Here is an 18,451-nt window from a genome sequence, read left to right on the forward strand (position 1 = left end):
TGTATGTATATATATATATATACATATATATATATATATGTATAATTCGATATGGAGTTTCGATATATGGTGAAGCTATTCAGCAACTGATGATCACAGGCCATTTTACAAGGATGTAAAATATCATACTCCTCGTCTTTTACATTCAACAAGTCACCAATCACGTCTAAAAACAGAATACAGGACAAGTCAGTCACACACGGAATCAAATTTACTTACACTCCAGGAATGTCTTCTTACATCACGGAGCTCAACAAGTAGAAAACTACGATCTGAACAGACGTATATACTACATGGTTTATCTTAGACTGTTAATCTAAAGGTTGGTGGTTCGAGCGCACCCAGGGACGTGATAATTTTTATTTAGCAGTAGGGTTTCATACAACAAATCAGGAAATGATCCTCAGAAATATTTGTTCATGTAAAAATACTCTACTATTGAAGTGTTACCTAGTTTGTGTTAGTAAACCATAAAACCATGTTTTTCCCCCACTGTTGCCTGAAAATAAAAATTGCAGACAAGAACATATGAGAAGGGGTGGCTGCATCAAGAATAACCAAACATAGAATACTGTTGAAAAATGTGTGAATTTTTTTGCAATGAAATTACAATTAATCCTACAACACAGAGAATAATATTAACACAATCTCAGCACAGATTAATTCTTATTTTAATGAGTATTTCTGAGGATAATTTCCTGACTTCAAAACAACTGTTTTATGAATACTTACTGCAAAAATGGAAATATTGCGTCCCTGGGTGGGCTCAAACCACCAACCTAACAGTCTTAACGGGTTAGTCGATTATCCACAGAGACAGAGTTGATTGCAGTAGCTAAAAAAAAGTGTTTTGTTCCTGAGAAAGCGCTCACGCTTCACGCGGGAGTGACGGGTTGGGGGGAGTGGCAGGCATACAAAACGAGGGGTTTAACCCGGAATACAGAGCCCGGCTAGCTCAGTCGGTAGAGCATGAGACTCTTAATCTCAGGGTCGTGGGTTCGAGCCCCACGTTGGGCGCTAACATTTAATTAGAAATTGGTTTCTCAACCTCCCCAGCAATAATCTCAACATTTTGCAGCTATGGAATTGAATACCTATTAATTTGTTCACTAAATAATGAGGCAAAAAAAATACTATTATACATATAATACTATTAAAAATTCAATAATATTTATATTTGAATAGAATTTTTTAAATAATATTTAGCCTTACTCCGACTTCAAAAGTTCCTAGATAATTTTAAAATAAATAATTTAATTAAGAAATCAAATCAAATACTGAACACTATGGAGGTGTGCTACAGTCTTGTGTTTACGTCTATGAGCACAGCGAGGTTAGAAGCGCAAAAAAAATGTGCGCCCAACGTGGGGCTCGAACCCACGACCCTGAGATTAAGAGTCTCATGCTCTACCGACTGAGCTAGCCGGGCAACTAATAAATGCAAAGGAGGAGCCTAATAAGACCATGACCACAAATACAGCTAAAATTCCCAAAATGTTACTGTTATAATAATACTTCAGTCACTCAGCATAGCATAAGAACAAGGCATAAGCCTTGGCAAAATGTGTTCAATTTTCTCCTAGCCCCAGGGCTAAATTATTTTAATGCTTTCAATATTATTATTCTAGTATTTCCATTGTTATTGTCGGAGTGGACACATTGCTTGCAGAGTACACAACCTATGCTACAACTTGTGAGAAACAAGTTTTGGTTTATTTCATTCAATTTACGAGTTTTGTAAATTTAGCCATTGTCTTTTGTTTGGAGCGCTCCTGTCAATGTTGAATAAGGACGAGCATGCATAGATGTATGCCCATAGGCTACCTGGCCTGCGTGCAAATGTAGGCATATCAATGTGCCCATTTAGGGATCTGATAGTATTTCTGATTGGCTTAACATACCACCACTAATGACCCAGACAGCAAGTAAACAAAGTCTGTTTTAACCTCCACTGAGAATTAGTTCTCAGTGGAGGTTAGTTCCTCAATGTATATATTTGAAAAATCTTTCCAGCTTTCTTCATTTCGATAACCACTCAGTGTGAAAGAGAAAAATGGTCATGCTCTGATCCAATGGAAACGTCATAAAATAGGCCTACCTGATTACTTCGTATCAGTGCTTGACTTGGACTGAAATAGGTTCCGGTTCTGTTCACATTTATTTGCAATTCTCAAATATAAAAATGGCATACAAAGAGCAGCATACAAAAAACAAATGGATAGCATACATCATAGATTCATTTTAGACTACACAAGCTTACAAACAATTACAATGGCAAAGTCACAATAATCACAAGAATGGCTTCAGATCAAAGTCTACGTTGAGACCGAAGGGAGCAAGGGTCTTTAAGTTAAAGATCCAGACAGCCTCTCGTTTCAACAATAAATGATCAAGGTCACCCCCTCTCCTAGGGAGGGTGACATGTTCGATGCCAATATAACGCAGAGATGAAATTGCAGAGACGAAGCTTGAGTAGTCTAAAATGAATCTATGATCGTATGCTATCCATTTGTTTTTCGTATGCTGCTCTTTGTATGCCATTTTAATATTTGAGAATCAACCAATAATTACAGACACCTGTGTGTCTGTTGACACTATATAAAGAAGTCATCCCGCAGTGTTTGTGATTATACCCTGATGAAGACAGCTTGGCTGTCGAAACGTTGGTAATTACATTTTTGCATCTGAGCTCCTAGAGTGTGCAGCTCTCCTTTATTTTGAAGTTTTCTACTCCGCTAGCCAGCACCTCGCCTAAATAGGTGTGCTTTTATTTTTCTTCTAGACCATATTAGATGTAACCATATTATATTAGAGTTGAACCTGGAAGTAGACATGAAGCTAGGGTTAGGATTGTGGATTGAGGATATGTAGTTAGTGTTGTGGTTGAGGCTAGGGTTGAACCGGGATGTAGACATGAAGCTAGGGCAGTGGTTGAGGCTAGGGTTGAACCGGGATGTAGACATGAAGCTAGGGCAGGGGTTGAGGCTAGGGTTGAACCGGGATGTAGACATGAAGCTGGGGTTGTGGTTGAGGCTAGGGTTGAACCGGGATGTGGGCATGAAGCTAGGGTTGGGGTTGAGGCTAGGGTTGAACCGGGATGTGGACATGAAGCTAGGGCAGTGGTTGAGGCTAGGGTTGAACCGGGATGTAGACATGAAGCTAGGGTTGGGGTTGAGGCTAGGGTTGAACCGGGATGTGGACATGAAGCTAGGGCAGTGGTTGAGGCTAGGGTTGAACCGGGATGTAGACATGAAGCTAGGGTTGGGGTTGAGGCTAGGGTTGAACCGGGATGTGGACATGAAGCTAGGGCAGTGGTTGAGGCTAGGGTTGTACCGGGATGTGGACATGAAGCTAGGGCAGTGGTTGAGGCTAGGGTTGTACCGGGATGTGGACATGAAGCTAGGGCAGTGGTTGAGGCTAGGGTTGTACCGGGATGTGGACATGAAGCTAGGGCAGTGGTTGAGGCTAGGGTTGTACCGGGATGTGGACATGAAGCTAGGGCAGTGGTTGAGGCTAGGGTTGAACCGGGATGTGGACATGAAGCTAGGGTTGTGGTTGAGGCTTGGGTTGAACCGGGATGTGGACATGAAGCTAGGGTTGTGGTTGAGGCTAGGGTTGAACCGTGATGTGGACATGAAGCTAGGGTTGTGGTTGAGGCTTGGGTTGAACCGGGATGTGGACATGAAGCTAGGGTTGGGGTTGAGGCTAGGGTTGAACCGGGATGTGGACATGAAACTAGGGTTGTGGTTGAGGCTTGGGTTGAACCGGGATGTGGACATGAAGCTAGGGTTGGGGTTGAGGCTAGGGTTGAACCGTGATGTGGACATGAAGCTAGGGTTGGGGTTGAGGCTTGGGTTGAACCGGGATGTGGACATGAAGCTAGGGTTGTGGTTGAGGCTAGGGTTGAACCGGGATGTAGACATGAGGCTAGGGCAGTGGTTGAGGCTAGGGTTGAACCGGGATGTGGACATGAAGCTAGGGCAGTGGTTGAGGCTAGGATTGTACCGGGATGTGGACATGAGGCTAGGGCAGTGGTTGAGGCTAGGGTTGAACCGGGATGTGGACATGAGGCTAGGGCAGTGGTTGAGGCTAGGGTTGAACCGGGATGTGGACATGAGGCTAGGGCAGTGGTTGAGGCTAGGGTTGAACCGGGATGTGGACATGAAGCTAGGGTTGCGGTTGAGGCTTGGGTTGAACCGGCATGTATTGAGACATTGATGCGAGCAACCCTACAGTTGCCAGCTCACTCTCTGCAGATTTTTTTCTCCCCATCTGCACTGGGATTCGAACATGCAACCCTCCAGTTTTTGGTCCGCTTCTCCAACTTTGAGGCTACCTCCCCCCATTGAGCCTAGAATTGAACCGGGATGAAGTTAGGTTTGTGGTTGAGGTTAGGATTGAACATGAAACTAGAGTTAGGGTTGAACTGGGATGTAGACATGAAGCTAGGGTTAGGGTTAAGGTTAGCAAGCAGTAATAACTTGAGTAAGCAAGATGAGTTTGACAGGATGGCCTGTGAGACGAAACCTAGCAAAATTTGGTTCGACCTACCTTGTTTTGTTTTTCTGTGAGCATTGCTTGATCGATTGATTAGATGGGTAGTCATGGATACAGTAAACAACCAATTACAGCCAACAAGCAAGAACTGTTAACTTCTTGTATCATAACAAGTCCCATTTAAAAATCACAGGGAACTGTAACTGAAAAGAGGGGAAGGGCTCAACTATAGAAATGGGTAGAGGCAGGCACATGACATTCAACTCCGAATAAGAACAAGAACAAGCTATATCACACAGAATTCTTAAATTTACAAGATGGGAGGAATTGACAGTTATTTCTACCCATTGGTTAGTAACTTACATTTCACTATTCTTACTTTGTTTATTCTGCTCTTAGATCATTTCTGGAGGCAACTAGGCTGTAGGGTTGAATCTGCAAATGCATAAAGATTTATATTGAAATTAATGATTTGTTGCTTTTCATAAAGAGATACATGATCAGAAAATATGACTAACTTGTCACCAATTAGTGATGTAACTATTGTTTGTTTTGTCCCAGTATTCAGAAGAAACCACAGTTGGCCCTCAGAGAGACCCACCAGGACACATTTTTTTTGTCACAGAAGTACACACAATACCACATAATGTCAAAATGAAATTGTTTTTCAACATTTTACAAATTAATAAAAAAGTATAAGTTGAAATGTATTTAGTCAATAACTGTACAACCCCTTTGTTATGTCAAGCCTGACAAAATTCAGGAGTAAAAATGTGCTTAACAAGTCACATAAGATGCATGGACTCACTGTGTGCAATAATAGTATTTAACATGATTTTTATATGACTGCCTCATCTCTGTACCCCACACATACAATAATTTGTAAGGTCTCTCAACTGAGCAGTGAATTTCAAACACAGATTCAACCACAAAGACCAGGGAGGGTTTCCAATGCCTTGCAAAAAATGGAACCTATTGCTAGATGGGTAAAAAAAAGACATTGAATATCCCTTTGAGCATGGTGAAGTTATTATTTACACTTTGGATGGTGTATCAATACACCCAGTCACTACAAAAATGCAGGCGTCCTTCCTCATTTGCCGGAGAGGAAGGAAACAGCTCAGGGATTTCACCATGAGACCAATGGTGACTTGAAAACAGTTACAGTGTTTAATGGCTGTGGTAGGAGAACACTGAGGATGGATTGACAACATTGTAGTTACTCCACAATATGAATCTAATTGACAGAGTGAAAAGGAAACCTGTACTGAATTAAAAATATTCTAAACCATGCATCCTATTTACAACAAAGCACAAATGTAATACTGCAAGAAATGTGGAAAAGCAACTAACTTGTTGTCCTGAAGACAAAGTGTTATGTTTGGGGCAAATCCAATACAAGACATTACTGAGTACCACTCTCCATATTTTCAAGTATAATGGTGCTGCATCATGTTATGGGTATGCTTTTAATCGTTAAACTGGGGAGTTTTTCAGGATGAAAAATAAACTAAATGGAGCTAAGCACAGGTAAAATTCTAGTGGGAAACCTGGTTCAGTCTGCTTTCCACCAGACACTGGGAGATTAATTCACCTTTCAGCAGGACAATAAACGAATACAAGGACAAATCTACACTGCAGTTGATTACCAAGGAGACAGTGAACATTCCCGGGTGGCAGAGTTACAGTTTGACTTAAATCTACTTGAAAATCTATGGCAAGACCTGAAAATGGTTGTCTAGCAATGACCAACAACCAATTTGACAGAGCTTGAAGAATTTTGAAATGAACAATGGGCAAATGTTGCACAATCCAGGTGTGGAAAGCACTTAGAGACTTACGCAGGACTCACAGCTGTAATAGCTGCCAAAGGTACTTCTACAAAGTATTGACTCAGGGGTGTATATTTATATATTACATGAGATATTTCTTTATTTCATTTTCAATAAATTTGCAAACATTTCTGAAAACATGTTTTCACTTTGTCATTATGTGTCACGTTCTGACCTTTATTTCCTTTGTTTTGTCTTTATTTAGTATGGTCAGGGCGTGAGTTGGGGTGGGCATTCTATGTGTGTTTTTCTATGTTGGGGTTTTGAGTTCGGCCTGGTATGGTTCTCAATCAGAGGCAGCTGTCAATCGTTGTCCCTGATTGAGAATCATACTTAGGTAGCCTGGGTTTCACTTTTGGTTTGTGGGTGTTTGTTTCTGTGTTAGTGTTAGTCGCCACACGGTACTGTTTCGATTTCGTTCGTTTCACGTTTATTGTTTTGTATTTTGTAGTGTTCATTTTATGTCTTTAAATAAACATTATGGACACTTACCACGCTGCATATTGGTCCTCCGATCCTTCTCGCTTCTCCTTGTCAGAAGAGGAGGACGACAGCCGTTACATTATGGGGTATTGTGTGTATGTGTGACAAAACAATATATTTAACCCATTTTGAATTTAGGCTGTAACATAACAAAATGTGGAATAAGTGAAGGGGTAGGAATACCTTCTGAAGGCGCTGTACATCAGCAATTGGCAGAAAATGCTTTACAGTAACCCAGCCTAGATTTCAAAGTCTAAACACCATTGTCTGCCTGTCTATCTTTAATTTTCACTATAAGTATACTTCCCCTATCCCCATCCAGGTCACCAGGGCATGTGATAATAAACAGCGGATTATCGCTGGTGTAGCCTATTACCGACAACTTCAGGAGCTTAACTGAATAATCTGTGAAGGCCAGCAGCAGCAGGAGGGTCGGGCCAGAACCTCTACCTGACCCTCCTCCTGCTGCTGTTGGCCTTCACAGATTCTGCAGTTAAGCTCCTGAAGTTGTCGGTAATAGGCTACACCAGCGGTCTGCAACCTTTTCCATTTGGAGTGCCAACTTTTCGTACCATTTCTACTGATCTGCGTACCAGTTATGATTTTCATATGCACATTTTCGTGGAAGTTTCATTTCATTAATAATAAACTCTTCGTATCTCAAAATCAATGTCATGTGGTTAATCAAATATATAAGGGATGCACGATATATCGGTGAACATATTGGAATCAGCCAACATTAGCTAAAAATGCCAACATCGGTTTTGGCCCGATGTCTAGTTTAACGTTGATGTTAAAAACATTTGAAAGAGTAAAAAAATGTCAGCGAGACAACTCAAAGGCAAAATCCATTAAAGCCAAGATAATGGCATTCACTGCCCTTTACAATCAATCGTTCTCTGTCGTGGGTGAAGTTGGCTTTCGACCGACTGGTTGAGCACTGGTACACACTACCAAGTGCGCTATTTTTTAGATGTTGCCCTACCAGAGTTACACAGTAATAGCGTCAATGCTATTAGCTTCATGACATACATACTATGGAACGCCGTCTTGGTCTTTGCATGTCAGAAAAGATACAGTAGCACTGTCAAAGCTGTAAAAAAAAAGTAAACACCGGCCACAAACGATGTTTACAATACCGAGTTGGTAATAAAGCATAACTTGTTTGACCGCAACTTCTGGGATAGCTAGCTTTAGCTTGGTACCTAACTAGCACTAATACAACCAGCCTGAAAACAATGACCAGTAGAAACTGCAGACATTTTCATTATTCTTAGCAATGATTTAGGAATCCTTGTGAGTAAGTATTAGCTAGGTTGACACTTGTTGTTCGTAAATTGAAATTGGACTTCAGTTCATGAAAAAAAAGAGCTAGCCAGCTACTTAACCCTGTTGACCAAACTAACGTTAGAAGCAGCCAGCTAGCTTAATCTGGCTAGTGAGGCTTGACCGGACCGTGTTATGTGTTGTGGAACTAGCCACAATAAGGATTAGGCACAATAGTGGAATTTGAGGTTTGCCTTCAAAATAAAATGATGTCATTGACAGTGATGCAAATGAACACAAACAGATTTATGCCATACTTTAATTGTGAAGGCTAACCGCAAAGTCCACTATTGTGGCTAATCCTTATTGTGGCTAGCATCACATAGATGGATCCAACCACCTTTTAATCAAATAAGAACTGTCTTATAAATTAGGGTTATTTTAGATGATGACACCTAGCTACAGCTGAAGTCAGAAGTTTACATACACCTTAGCCAAATACATTTAAACTCAGTTTTTCACAATTCCTGACATTTAATCCTAGTAAAAATCCCTGTCTTAGGTCAGTAAGGATCACCACTTTATTTTAAGAATGTGAAATGTCAGAATAATAGTAGAGAGAATGATTTATTTCAGCTTTTATTTCTTTCATCACATTCTCAGCGGGTCAGAAGTTTACATACAATCAATTAGTATTTGGTAGCATTGCCTTTAAATTGTTTAACTTGTCTCAAACATTCTGAGTAGCCTTCCATAAGCTTCCCACAATAAGTTGGGTGAATTTTGGCATATTCCTCCTGACAGAGCTGGTGTAACTGAGCCAGGTTTGTAGGCCTCCTTGCTCGCACACACTTTTTCAGTTCTGCCCACAAATTGTCTATAGGATTGAGGTCAGGGCTTTGTGATGGCCACTCCAATACCATGACTTTGTTGTCCTTAAGCCATTTTGCCACAACTTTGGAAGTATGCTTGGGGTCATTGTCCGTTTGGAAGACCCATTTGCGACCAAGCTTCAACTTTCTGACTGATGTCTTGAGATGTTGCTTCAATATATCCACATAATTTTCCTCCTTCATGATGCCATCTATTTCGTGAAGTGCACCAGTCCCTCCTGCAGCAAAGCACCCCCACAACCTGATGCTGCCACCCCCGTGCTTCACAGTTGGGATGGTGTTCTTCGGCTTGCAAGCCTCCCCCTTTTTCCTCCAAACATAACGATGGTCATTATGGCCAAACAGTTCTATTTTTGTCTCATCAGACCAGAGGACATTTCTCCAAAAAGTACAATCTTTGTCCCCATGTACAGTTGCAAAACGTAGTCTGGCTTTTTTTATGGCGGCTTTGGAGCAGTGGCTTCTTCCTTGCTGATCAGCCTTTCAGGTTATGTTGATTATAGGACTCGTTTTTCTATGGATATAGATACTTTTGTATCTAACAGTTGTTCTGGGATTGATTTGCACTTTTCGCACCAATGTAAGTTTTATCTCTAGGAGACAGAACCTTCCTGAGTGTTATTACGGCTGCGTGGTCCCATGGTGTTTATACTTGCGTACTATTGTTTGTACAGATGAACGTGGTACCTTCAGGCATTTGGACATTGCTACCAAGAATGAACCAGACTTGTGGAGGTCTTGGATGATTTCTTTTGATTTTCCCATGATGTCAAGCAAAGTCCTTGAAATCCATCCACAGGTACACCTCCAATTGACTCAAATTATGTAAATTTGCCAATCAGAAGCTTCTAAAGCCATGACATAATTTTCTGGAATTTTCCAAGCTGTTTAAAGGCACAGTCAACTTAGTGTATGTAAACTTCTGACCCACTGGGATTGTGATACAGTGAATTCTAAGTGAAATAATCTGACTGTAAACAATTGTTGGAACAATTACTTGTGTCATGCACAAAGCAGATGTCCTAACCGACTTGCCAAAACTATAGTTTGTTAACAAGAAATTTGTGGAGTGGATTATTAAGCATCAAACTTAAAATATAAAAAACAATCAATCTTCACATAATCACTAGTTAACTACACATGGTTGACGATATTACTAGGTTAACTAGCTTGTCCTGCGTTGCATATAATCGATGCGGTGCCTGTTGATTTATCATCGAATCACAGCCTACTTCAACTTTGCCAAACGGGTGATGATTTAACAAAAGCGCATTGCTGAAAAAGCAATCTGTGCACAAATGTACCTAACCATAAACATCAATGCCTTTCTTAAAATCAATACACAGAAGTATATTTTTTTAAACCTGCAAATTTAGTTAAAATAAATTAATGTTAGCTGGCAATATTAACTAGGGAAATTGTGTCACTTCTTTTGCATTCAATGCAAGCAGAGTCAGGGTATATGCAACAGTTTGGGCCGCCTGGTGTCGTAGCTGAATCAGAATTAGTTAGGTAACATAGATAAATAAGATGTTTTATTTACTTTATACTTGTCATTAGAATGTCTTCTTTTGGACTATACTGTTGGCAGTTGCATTTTCCTTTCTCCTCTAGGGAAAAGTCACTTGGGGCCCAGAGAGGGGAGAGGTCAGGCTTGTCTTTTACATGTCTGGTAATATGCAGAATATCAGAAAGGGAGAAGTCAGGTTTGAACATTGTCTTCATATGTGAATCATCTGTGAATCCACGTGAAGGGCTCCACTATGTCTGTACTCCAGTCACTCCCTCCTTTTCCCATTGGGGGGGAGGAGTATAGCAGTGTCTGGAACCATTGTATTACCCCTCTGATGTTGCATGAATCTTGACCTAGTATATGACCTAGAGGCTCACTCCCCTCCGTGAGCTTGTCCAGGAGGGGGTGTATTTGAGATGGAAGTATCTAGAATTGACAATTGATATATGCCATTGGATGAGGTAATGTTTTGGTACTATGAAGTACCAAGAACGAGAAGTAGAACCTCGCCCAAGAGACGAAACTGAACGATAATTTATAGCTAATGCTATCTGGCTATGGGATACTACTCTTTCAAGTAAAAGGCCCTTTGTGAAGTTTCTAAGATCTGTGGTTCGTCATGTGAGTTGAGAGGGGTGTATCTTGGCTATAAAAGATACTAAGTATTCTATTGTAAGCACTCTCAGAATTAATTTATAGTCACTAAATTGATCTGAGAGTCAAAGGGCTGTGGTGAAGCTCATATGATTAAATATGAAGTTTAAAATATAACTCTGACTTGTATGTGGTTTGTAAACTCTCCTCATTTAGTAATACAGGAAATTACCACGAAACTGGTTCGTTGCAAACTGTGAACTCATTTGCCAGAATTGTACATAATTATGACATAACATTGAAGGTTGTGCAATGTAACAGCAATATTTAGACTTGGGATTGCTACCTGTTCGATAAAATACGTAACGGTTCCATATTTGACTGAAAGAATGAACGTTTTGTTTTCGAAATTACAGTTTCCGGATTTTACTATATTAATGACTTAAGGCTCGTATTTCTGTGTTTATTATATTAAAATTAAGTCTATAATTTGATATTTGATAGAGCAGTCTGAGCGGTGGTAGGCAGCAGCAGGCTTGTAAGCGTTCATTCAAAAAAACACTTTACTGCATTTGCCAGCAGCTCTTAGCAATGCTTTAAGCACAGCGCTGTTAATAACTTCAAACCTATCAACTCCCGAGATTAGGCTGGCAATACTAAAGTACCTACAGTATAAGAACATCCAATAGTCAAAGGTATATGAAATACAAATGGTATAGAGAGAAATAGTCAATGAGTCATAATTCCTATAATAACTACAACCTAAAACTTCCTAACTGGGAATATTGAACCACCAGCTTTCATATGTTCTCATGTTCTGAGCAAGGAATTTAAACGTTAGCTTTTTTAGATGGCACATATTGCACTTTTTCTTTGTTCTCCAACACTGTGTTTTTGCATTATTTAAACCAAATTGAACATGTTTCATTATTTATTTGAGATTAAATAGATTTTATTTATGTATTATATTAAGTTAATTAAAATAAAAAAGTGTTCATTGTTCATTCATTATTGTTGTAATTGTCATTATTACAAATATATATATATAAACATCAGCCGATTAATCAGTATCTGCTTTATTTGGTCATCCAATAATCGGTATCGGCGTTGAAAAATCATAATTGGTTGACCTATATATTCTACATTAAATAACCGAATATGCACTGAACAAAAATATAAACGCAACATGTAGTGTTGGTCCCATGTTTCATGAGCTGAAATAAAAGATCCCAGAAATGTTCCATATGCACAAAAAGCTTATTTCTCTCAAATTTTGTGCACATCCCTTTCAGTGGGCATTTCTCCTTTGCCAAGATAATCCTTCCACCTGACAGGTGTGGCTTATCAAGAAGCTGATGAAAACAGGACGATCATTACATAGGTGCACGTTGTGCTGGAGACAATAAAAGGCCAGTCTAAAATGTGCAGTTTTGTCACACAACACAATGTCACAGATGTCTCAAGTTCTGAGGGAGCGCGCAATTGGCATGCTGACTGCAGGAATGCCCACCAGAGCTGTTTCCAGATAATTTACTTAATTTCTCTACTTTTAGCCGCCTCCAACATCGTTTTAGAGAATTTGCCAGTACGTCCAACAGGCCGCCCAACTGCAGACCACGTGTATCGCGTCGTGTGGACAATGGGTTTGCTGATGTCAATGTTGTGAACAGATTTCCCCATGGTGGTGGTGGGGTTATAGTATGGGCAGGCATAAGCTAGGGACAATGAGAGCAATTGTATTTTATCGGTGGCAATTTGAATGCACAGAAATACTATGAGATCCTGAGGCCCATTTTGATGCCCCTTTTTTAAATAGGTATCAATTTTTTTATTTGAGTAAATACCTTAACACTCGTTTTTCTTAAAACTGCATTGTTGGTTAAGGGCTTGTAAGTAAGCATTTCACTGCATTTCACCTGATGTATTCGGCGCCTGTGAACAATAACATTTGATTTAACTATGGCCTAATGAACTTATTTAAATTCCTGTAACTCAGTCAAATCTTGGAAATTGTTGCATGTTTATATTTTTGTTCAGTATAATAGCATAGTATAACTTTACAACAAAAACAGCATTGCATTCAGTCGTGAATGATAATTCAAGTTTTACTGGTGAAACACCCATCCAGCATCTGCTTACCAACCATTTGATCTCAATCAGTTTCATGGGGATATGCATTTAGATTTTCTTGAGTTATACAGTGTTGTTTAGAAGTAGTCTACAGTGTTGGTTAGAAGTAGACTACAGTGTTGTATAGAAGTAGCCTACAGTGTTGTTTAGAAGTAGCCTACAGTGTTGGTTAGAAGTAGCCTACAGTGTTGTTTAGAAGTAGCCTACAGTGTTGTTTAGAAGTAGCCTACAGTGTTGTTTAGAAGTTGCCTACAGTGTTATTTAGAAGTAGCCTACAGTGTTATTTAGAAGTAGCTTACAGTGTTGGTTAGAAGTAGCCTACAGTGTTGGTTAGAAGTTGCCTACAGTGTTGTTTAAAAGTTGCCTACAGTGTTGTTTAGAAGTTGCCTACAGTGTTGGTTAGAAGTTGCCTACAGTGTTGTTTAGAAGTAGACTACAGTGTTGGTTAGAAGTAGCCTACAGTGTTGGTTAGAAGTAGCCTACAGTGTTGTTTAGAAGTAGCCTACAGTCCTGTTTAGAAGTTGCCTACAGTGTTATTTAGAAGTAGCCTACAGTGTTGGTTAGAAGTTGCCTACAGTGTTGTGTGGAAGGACCACCAGAGGGCAGGCTGAGCTCACGGATGGTAGCCCAACAAGGCATGGGAGACAGGTGAACCAGAGGCAATTAAGCACAGCTGACACTACTAATGAGATATTCTCCTTCCCCTATAAGAGAGAGTATGGAACCAGCAAGAGGGGAAACTATCTCTGGAAGATGGCCACCGAGACAGAGGAGCTATCTAGGAAGAACCATTAAGACGGTGACAATGTCGTGACTTTTTGTTGTAATTTAAAGACAATCATATTGTGTTCCTGTTTTGCTCTGGAGAAGAAGATATATGTTTTGTTCCTTTGGAGAGTTTCATTGATTCTGTTGGAGTGTTTGTGTTGTCCAAATGCCCTCAATATAGAACTTTGTTCAATCAAGAAAACCTACTCCTGACTCGTTTGTTCCACCTTCCCGCTTTAGAGTGACGCCCAATTACTTGGTCCGCTCACATTGGTGGAGAATGTGGGCATTAGGTGGACGAGTGACACAAGGATAAGTGAGTAAATCAAGATTCTTCCAGTAGACCAGGAGGAACCATTCAAGTACGATGGATAACGCTCTACTACAACAATTGATCACGGCACAGCATACAACCATAGAACTCCTGCAACAACAGCTGAGCCGGCGAGAAGAACCTAGAGTTAAGCCAAGAGCGGCTGCTCACGCCATCTTACCTCGTCTCTCCAAGGAGGATGATATTGAGGCCTTCCTCATGACCTTCGAAAGGACGGCCACCTTGGAAGAGTGGCCGCCCACAGAATGGGCGAGCGCATTAGCCCCTCTTTTGACCGGGGTGGCTCAGGAAGCCTATTTTGACCTGGATGCCCGCGAAGCTGCAGACTATGGGCGACTAAAAACCGAGATCCTATCCCGGTACCAGCTGACTGCCAGAGATAGGGCCGTAAAGTTCCATCAATGGACCTACACAGCTGACAAACCCGTCCGTTCCCAGATTTTTGCATTAATACGACTGACGAAACAGTGGCTAGAACCTGAAAAGGGAGTAGGACAGGTGATAGAGACTCTTGTAGTGGACAAGATATTGAGGGAATTACCCAGTGACTTAAAAAGGGTTGTGGGGCAAGCCAACCCGTTGTCAGCCGACGACATAGCACAGGCGGTGGAAACATATCGGTCTACAGGGGAGTTGATAAAAAGTGACAAGGAGGAACGGAAGGATTCTTCCGATCCCGACTCACGCCGGCGCGTACGCCACCGAAACGTCCAAACCCCCTCCGGAGGTGGGAGAAATCATCCCCCACACAGCAGGGTCGGTGTTATAAATGTCAGTCTCCCAACCATTATGCCCCACAATGTCCTAGCAAGGACGAGCCCATGGTCACAGAGTCATCACTGCCCACCCCCACACCTGTCGGTTTGAGGGGGCAGGATCAACACTGTTGGTTAGCAGAAATAGCTCCAGCCCCAGAGATTCCAGTTCAAGTCGAAGGACAAGATTTGGTAGCCATCCTCGACTCGGGAAGTATGGTTACGTTAGTAGAGGAGCGGCTGGTGACCTCCGCAGCACTGCTACCAGACAAAGTAGCCGTATCCTGTATCCATGGAGACACCCTCTATTACCCCACTGTGAATCTGCCGATTCTCACTCCAAAAGGAAGGTGTACAGTCAGGGCAGGGAAAGTGCCCCAGCTGAAGGTACCATTATTGATCGGGAGAGACTGTCCCTTATATAAGGAGCTTCGGCAGATGACGTTATGCGTGGAAAGAAGGGGGACAGGAAAGAAGAGAAAATCCAAGCCCAAGGTAGTAGTCCTACAAGGAGACGTAGCTACGTCCTCGTCCTCTGCAGGAGAGGAAGAAATAGCAACCCAACGTTTACGACAGATATTCCAGGAAACCACCGATGAAGACACTTGTGAAGGGTTATACACTACACAGGAAGGAAGGAGCAACCAGACGCTAAGGGATATATTTGAAGCTCCATCCGAGGAGGGAACCTGGAAGGGGTTCTCATCGGTCACCCCTGAGGGGGATGGGGAACATCCTCCACATCCCTCTACCGAGGTTGATCTGCCCCAGGAATTAAAGGGACAGTTTGGCACCTCGCAGCATAGAGACCCAGACCTAAGGGAGGCCATGAGGAAGGTGAAGGTGATCGACGGGAGGAACGTCGACGGATCAGGTGAGCCCCCTCTTCCTTATTATGCAATCAGGCGGGGTCTCTTATACTGGGTCGTACGACGAAGGGGGGAAAACCTGGAATTACTAATGGTGCCTAGACCATACAGGGATACAGTTCTACAGTTAGCCCATTCCCACGTCCTAGGAGGACACCTGGCACGAGACAAGACTATTGACAGAATCATGCAGAGATTCTATTGGCCCCGGGTCACCCGGGATGTGGCCAGGTATTGTAGGACGTGTGATCAATGTCAACGTACAGCTCCACGGCCACACCTGCGTAACCCTTTGATTCCTCTCCCCATCATAGAGACTCCCTTTGAACGCATAGCTATGGACCTCGTAGGACCCCTCCCAAAATCCGCCAGAGGACACGAGTACATCCTAGTGGTCATAGATTACGCTACCAAGTTCCCGGAGGCCATACCCCTGCGTAATATGTCGTCAAAGGGAATTGCCAAGGAATTATTCATGATGTTCTCTCGGGTGGGCCTCCCCAAGACGATCTTAACTGATCAGGGAACCCCATTCATGTCGCGGTTGATGAAGGACCTGTGTCGGTTGTATCAGGTTCAACAGATACGTACAAGCATATTCCACCCTCAAACAGACGGGTTGTGTGAACGCTTGAACAAAACGATTAAAAGCATGTTGAGAAGAGTGGTGTCCCGAGACGGGAAAAACTGGGACATGCTTCTCCCACACTTAATGTTTGCCCTGCGAGAAGTACCCCAAGCATCCACTGGATTCTCTCCGTTTGAATTGCTCTATGGCAGACCCTGTCGAGGGATCCTCGACTTAGCTAAGGAGACCTGGGAGACCCAACCATGCCCCTTTCGATCCACAATAGAACATATTACCCTGATGAGAGACCGCCTGTCAGCAGTGTGGCCCATAGTCAAGGAGCATATGGAGAAGGCACAAAGGACCCAAGGCCGGGCCTATGATAAGTCCGCGACCCCCCCGTGAGTTCACCGTGGGAGAGAAAGTGATGGTGCTCGTGCCCACGGCCGAACATCGCTTGCTGGCACAGTGGAGGGGACCCTACGAGGTAATGAAAAGGGTCTCACCGGTCAATTACCTCATCAAGCAACCTGATAGAAGGAAGAAGGTCCAACTCTATCACATAAACCTGTTAAAGCCGTACCATGGAAGAGAGGAGGAGGTGGCTTTGATGGCCCTGGAGGGAAAAGGAAAAGAGGAGGCTCTACCACCGGTGCGCCGTGGTCAAACTCTCCTGCCGGAGCAGTCAAGACAGCTAGACAAGCTGATTATGAACTTCGGTCGAATATTCTCTCCATTCCCAGGACAAACAGATGTCCTGTTCCACCATATCCACACTGAACCCGGCCAGAAGGTGCATATCCGCCCTTACAGGATTCCTGAGGCTCGCCGAGTCATCGCTAAGAACGAGGTAAGGGAGATGTTGAGGATGGGTGTGATCGAGCCATCGACGAGTGAGTGGTCCAGTCCCATAGTCCTGGTCCCCAAATCCGATGGTAGTATGAGACTCTGCAACGATTTTAGGGCCGTGAATGTCATCTCTACATTCGATGCGTATCCCATGCCCCGCGTGGATGAACTCTTGGAGCGCTTAGGAAAGGCCAAGTTCATCACCACCCTGGATTTGACGAAGGGATATTGGCAAGTGCCGGTGGCTCCGGAGGATCGCCCAAAGACTGCCTTCGCCACACCAGAGGGGCTTTTCCAGTATGTGAGGATGCCCTTCGGACTGCATGGTGCCGCTGCAACTTTCCAACGCCTCATGGATGCCATTCTACGGCCCCATCAAGAGTATGCAGCGGCGTACATAGACGATGTGGTTATCCACAGCGAGGACTGGGATAGTCACCTCCTGCGGTTACGGGCGGTGCTCGTGAGTTTGGAAGCCACAGGGTTGACGGCCAATCCAAATAAATGCTGCCTGGGTCTGTCCGAAGCGGAATACCTGGGGTACACCGTGGGGAATGGGAAAATACGCCCACAGGCAGAGAAGACCAGGGCAATTCGAGACTGGCCGCGACCCCGGACCAAGCGGGACGTTCGGGCCTTCTTAGGGATAACGGGATATTATCGCCGTTTTATCCCGGGATATGCAACCATTGCCAATCCCCTCACAAACCTCATCAAGAAAAACTTGCCAAACCAGGTAGAGTGGAACGACGAGACGGAAGAGGCCTTTCAATCGCTAAAAGATGGCCTGTGTTCTGATCCCGTCCTACAGGCTCCGGACTTCTCACAAGAGTTCATTGTGCAGGTCGACGCCTCGGATACAGGGCTCGGGGCCGTACTAGCTCAGGGTAAAGGCGAAGCAGAGAAGCCGATTCTCTTCATAAGTAGGAAGCTCAGCGATCGGGAACAGAGGTATGCTACCGTAGAGAAAGAGGCCTTAGCCATTAAGTGGGCTCTCGATTATCTCCGGTACTACCTACTGGGTCGGAGGTTTGCTTTAGTTACGGACCATGCGCCCCTCACGTGGATGGCTGGTAAGAGGAACAATAACAACAGAATAG

General features: G+C 42.9%; 2 non-coding genes across 2 annotated transcripts; one reads left to right on the forward strand and one right to left on the reverse strand.

The window, feature by feature from the left end:
• The first annotated feature begins 944 nt into the window (after positions 1-944).
• Positions 945-1,017, forward strand: trnak-cuu (transfer RNA lysine (anticodon CUU)). Its single transcript has one exon. It is a non-coding gene; the product is annotated as a tRNA-Lys (tRNA).
• Positions 1,018-1,356: 339 nt separating this feature from the next.
• Positions 1,357-1,429, reverse strand: trnak-cuu (transfer RNA lysine (anticodon CUU)). The gene has a single exon. It is a non-coding gene; the product is annotated as a tRNA-Lys (tRNA).
• Between the last annotated feature and the right edge of the window lie 17,022 nt (positions 1,430-18,451).

The sequence above is a fragment of the Salvelinus fontinalis genome, chromosome 36, assembly GCF_029448725.1.
Source record: "Salvelinus fontinalis isolate EN_2023a chromosome 36, ASM2944872v1, whole genome shotgun sequence".
In the NCBI taxonomy this organism is placed as follows: domain Eukaryota; kingdom Metazoa; phylum Chordata; class Actinopteri; order Salmoniformes; family Salmonidae; genus Salvelinus; species Salvelinus fontinalis.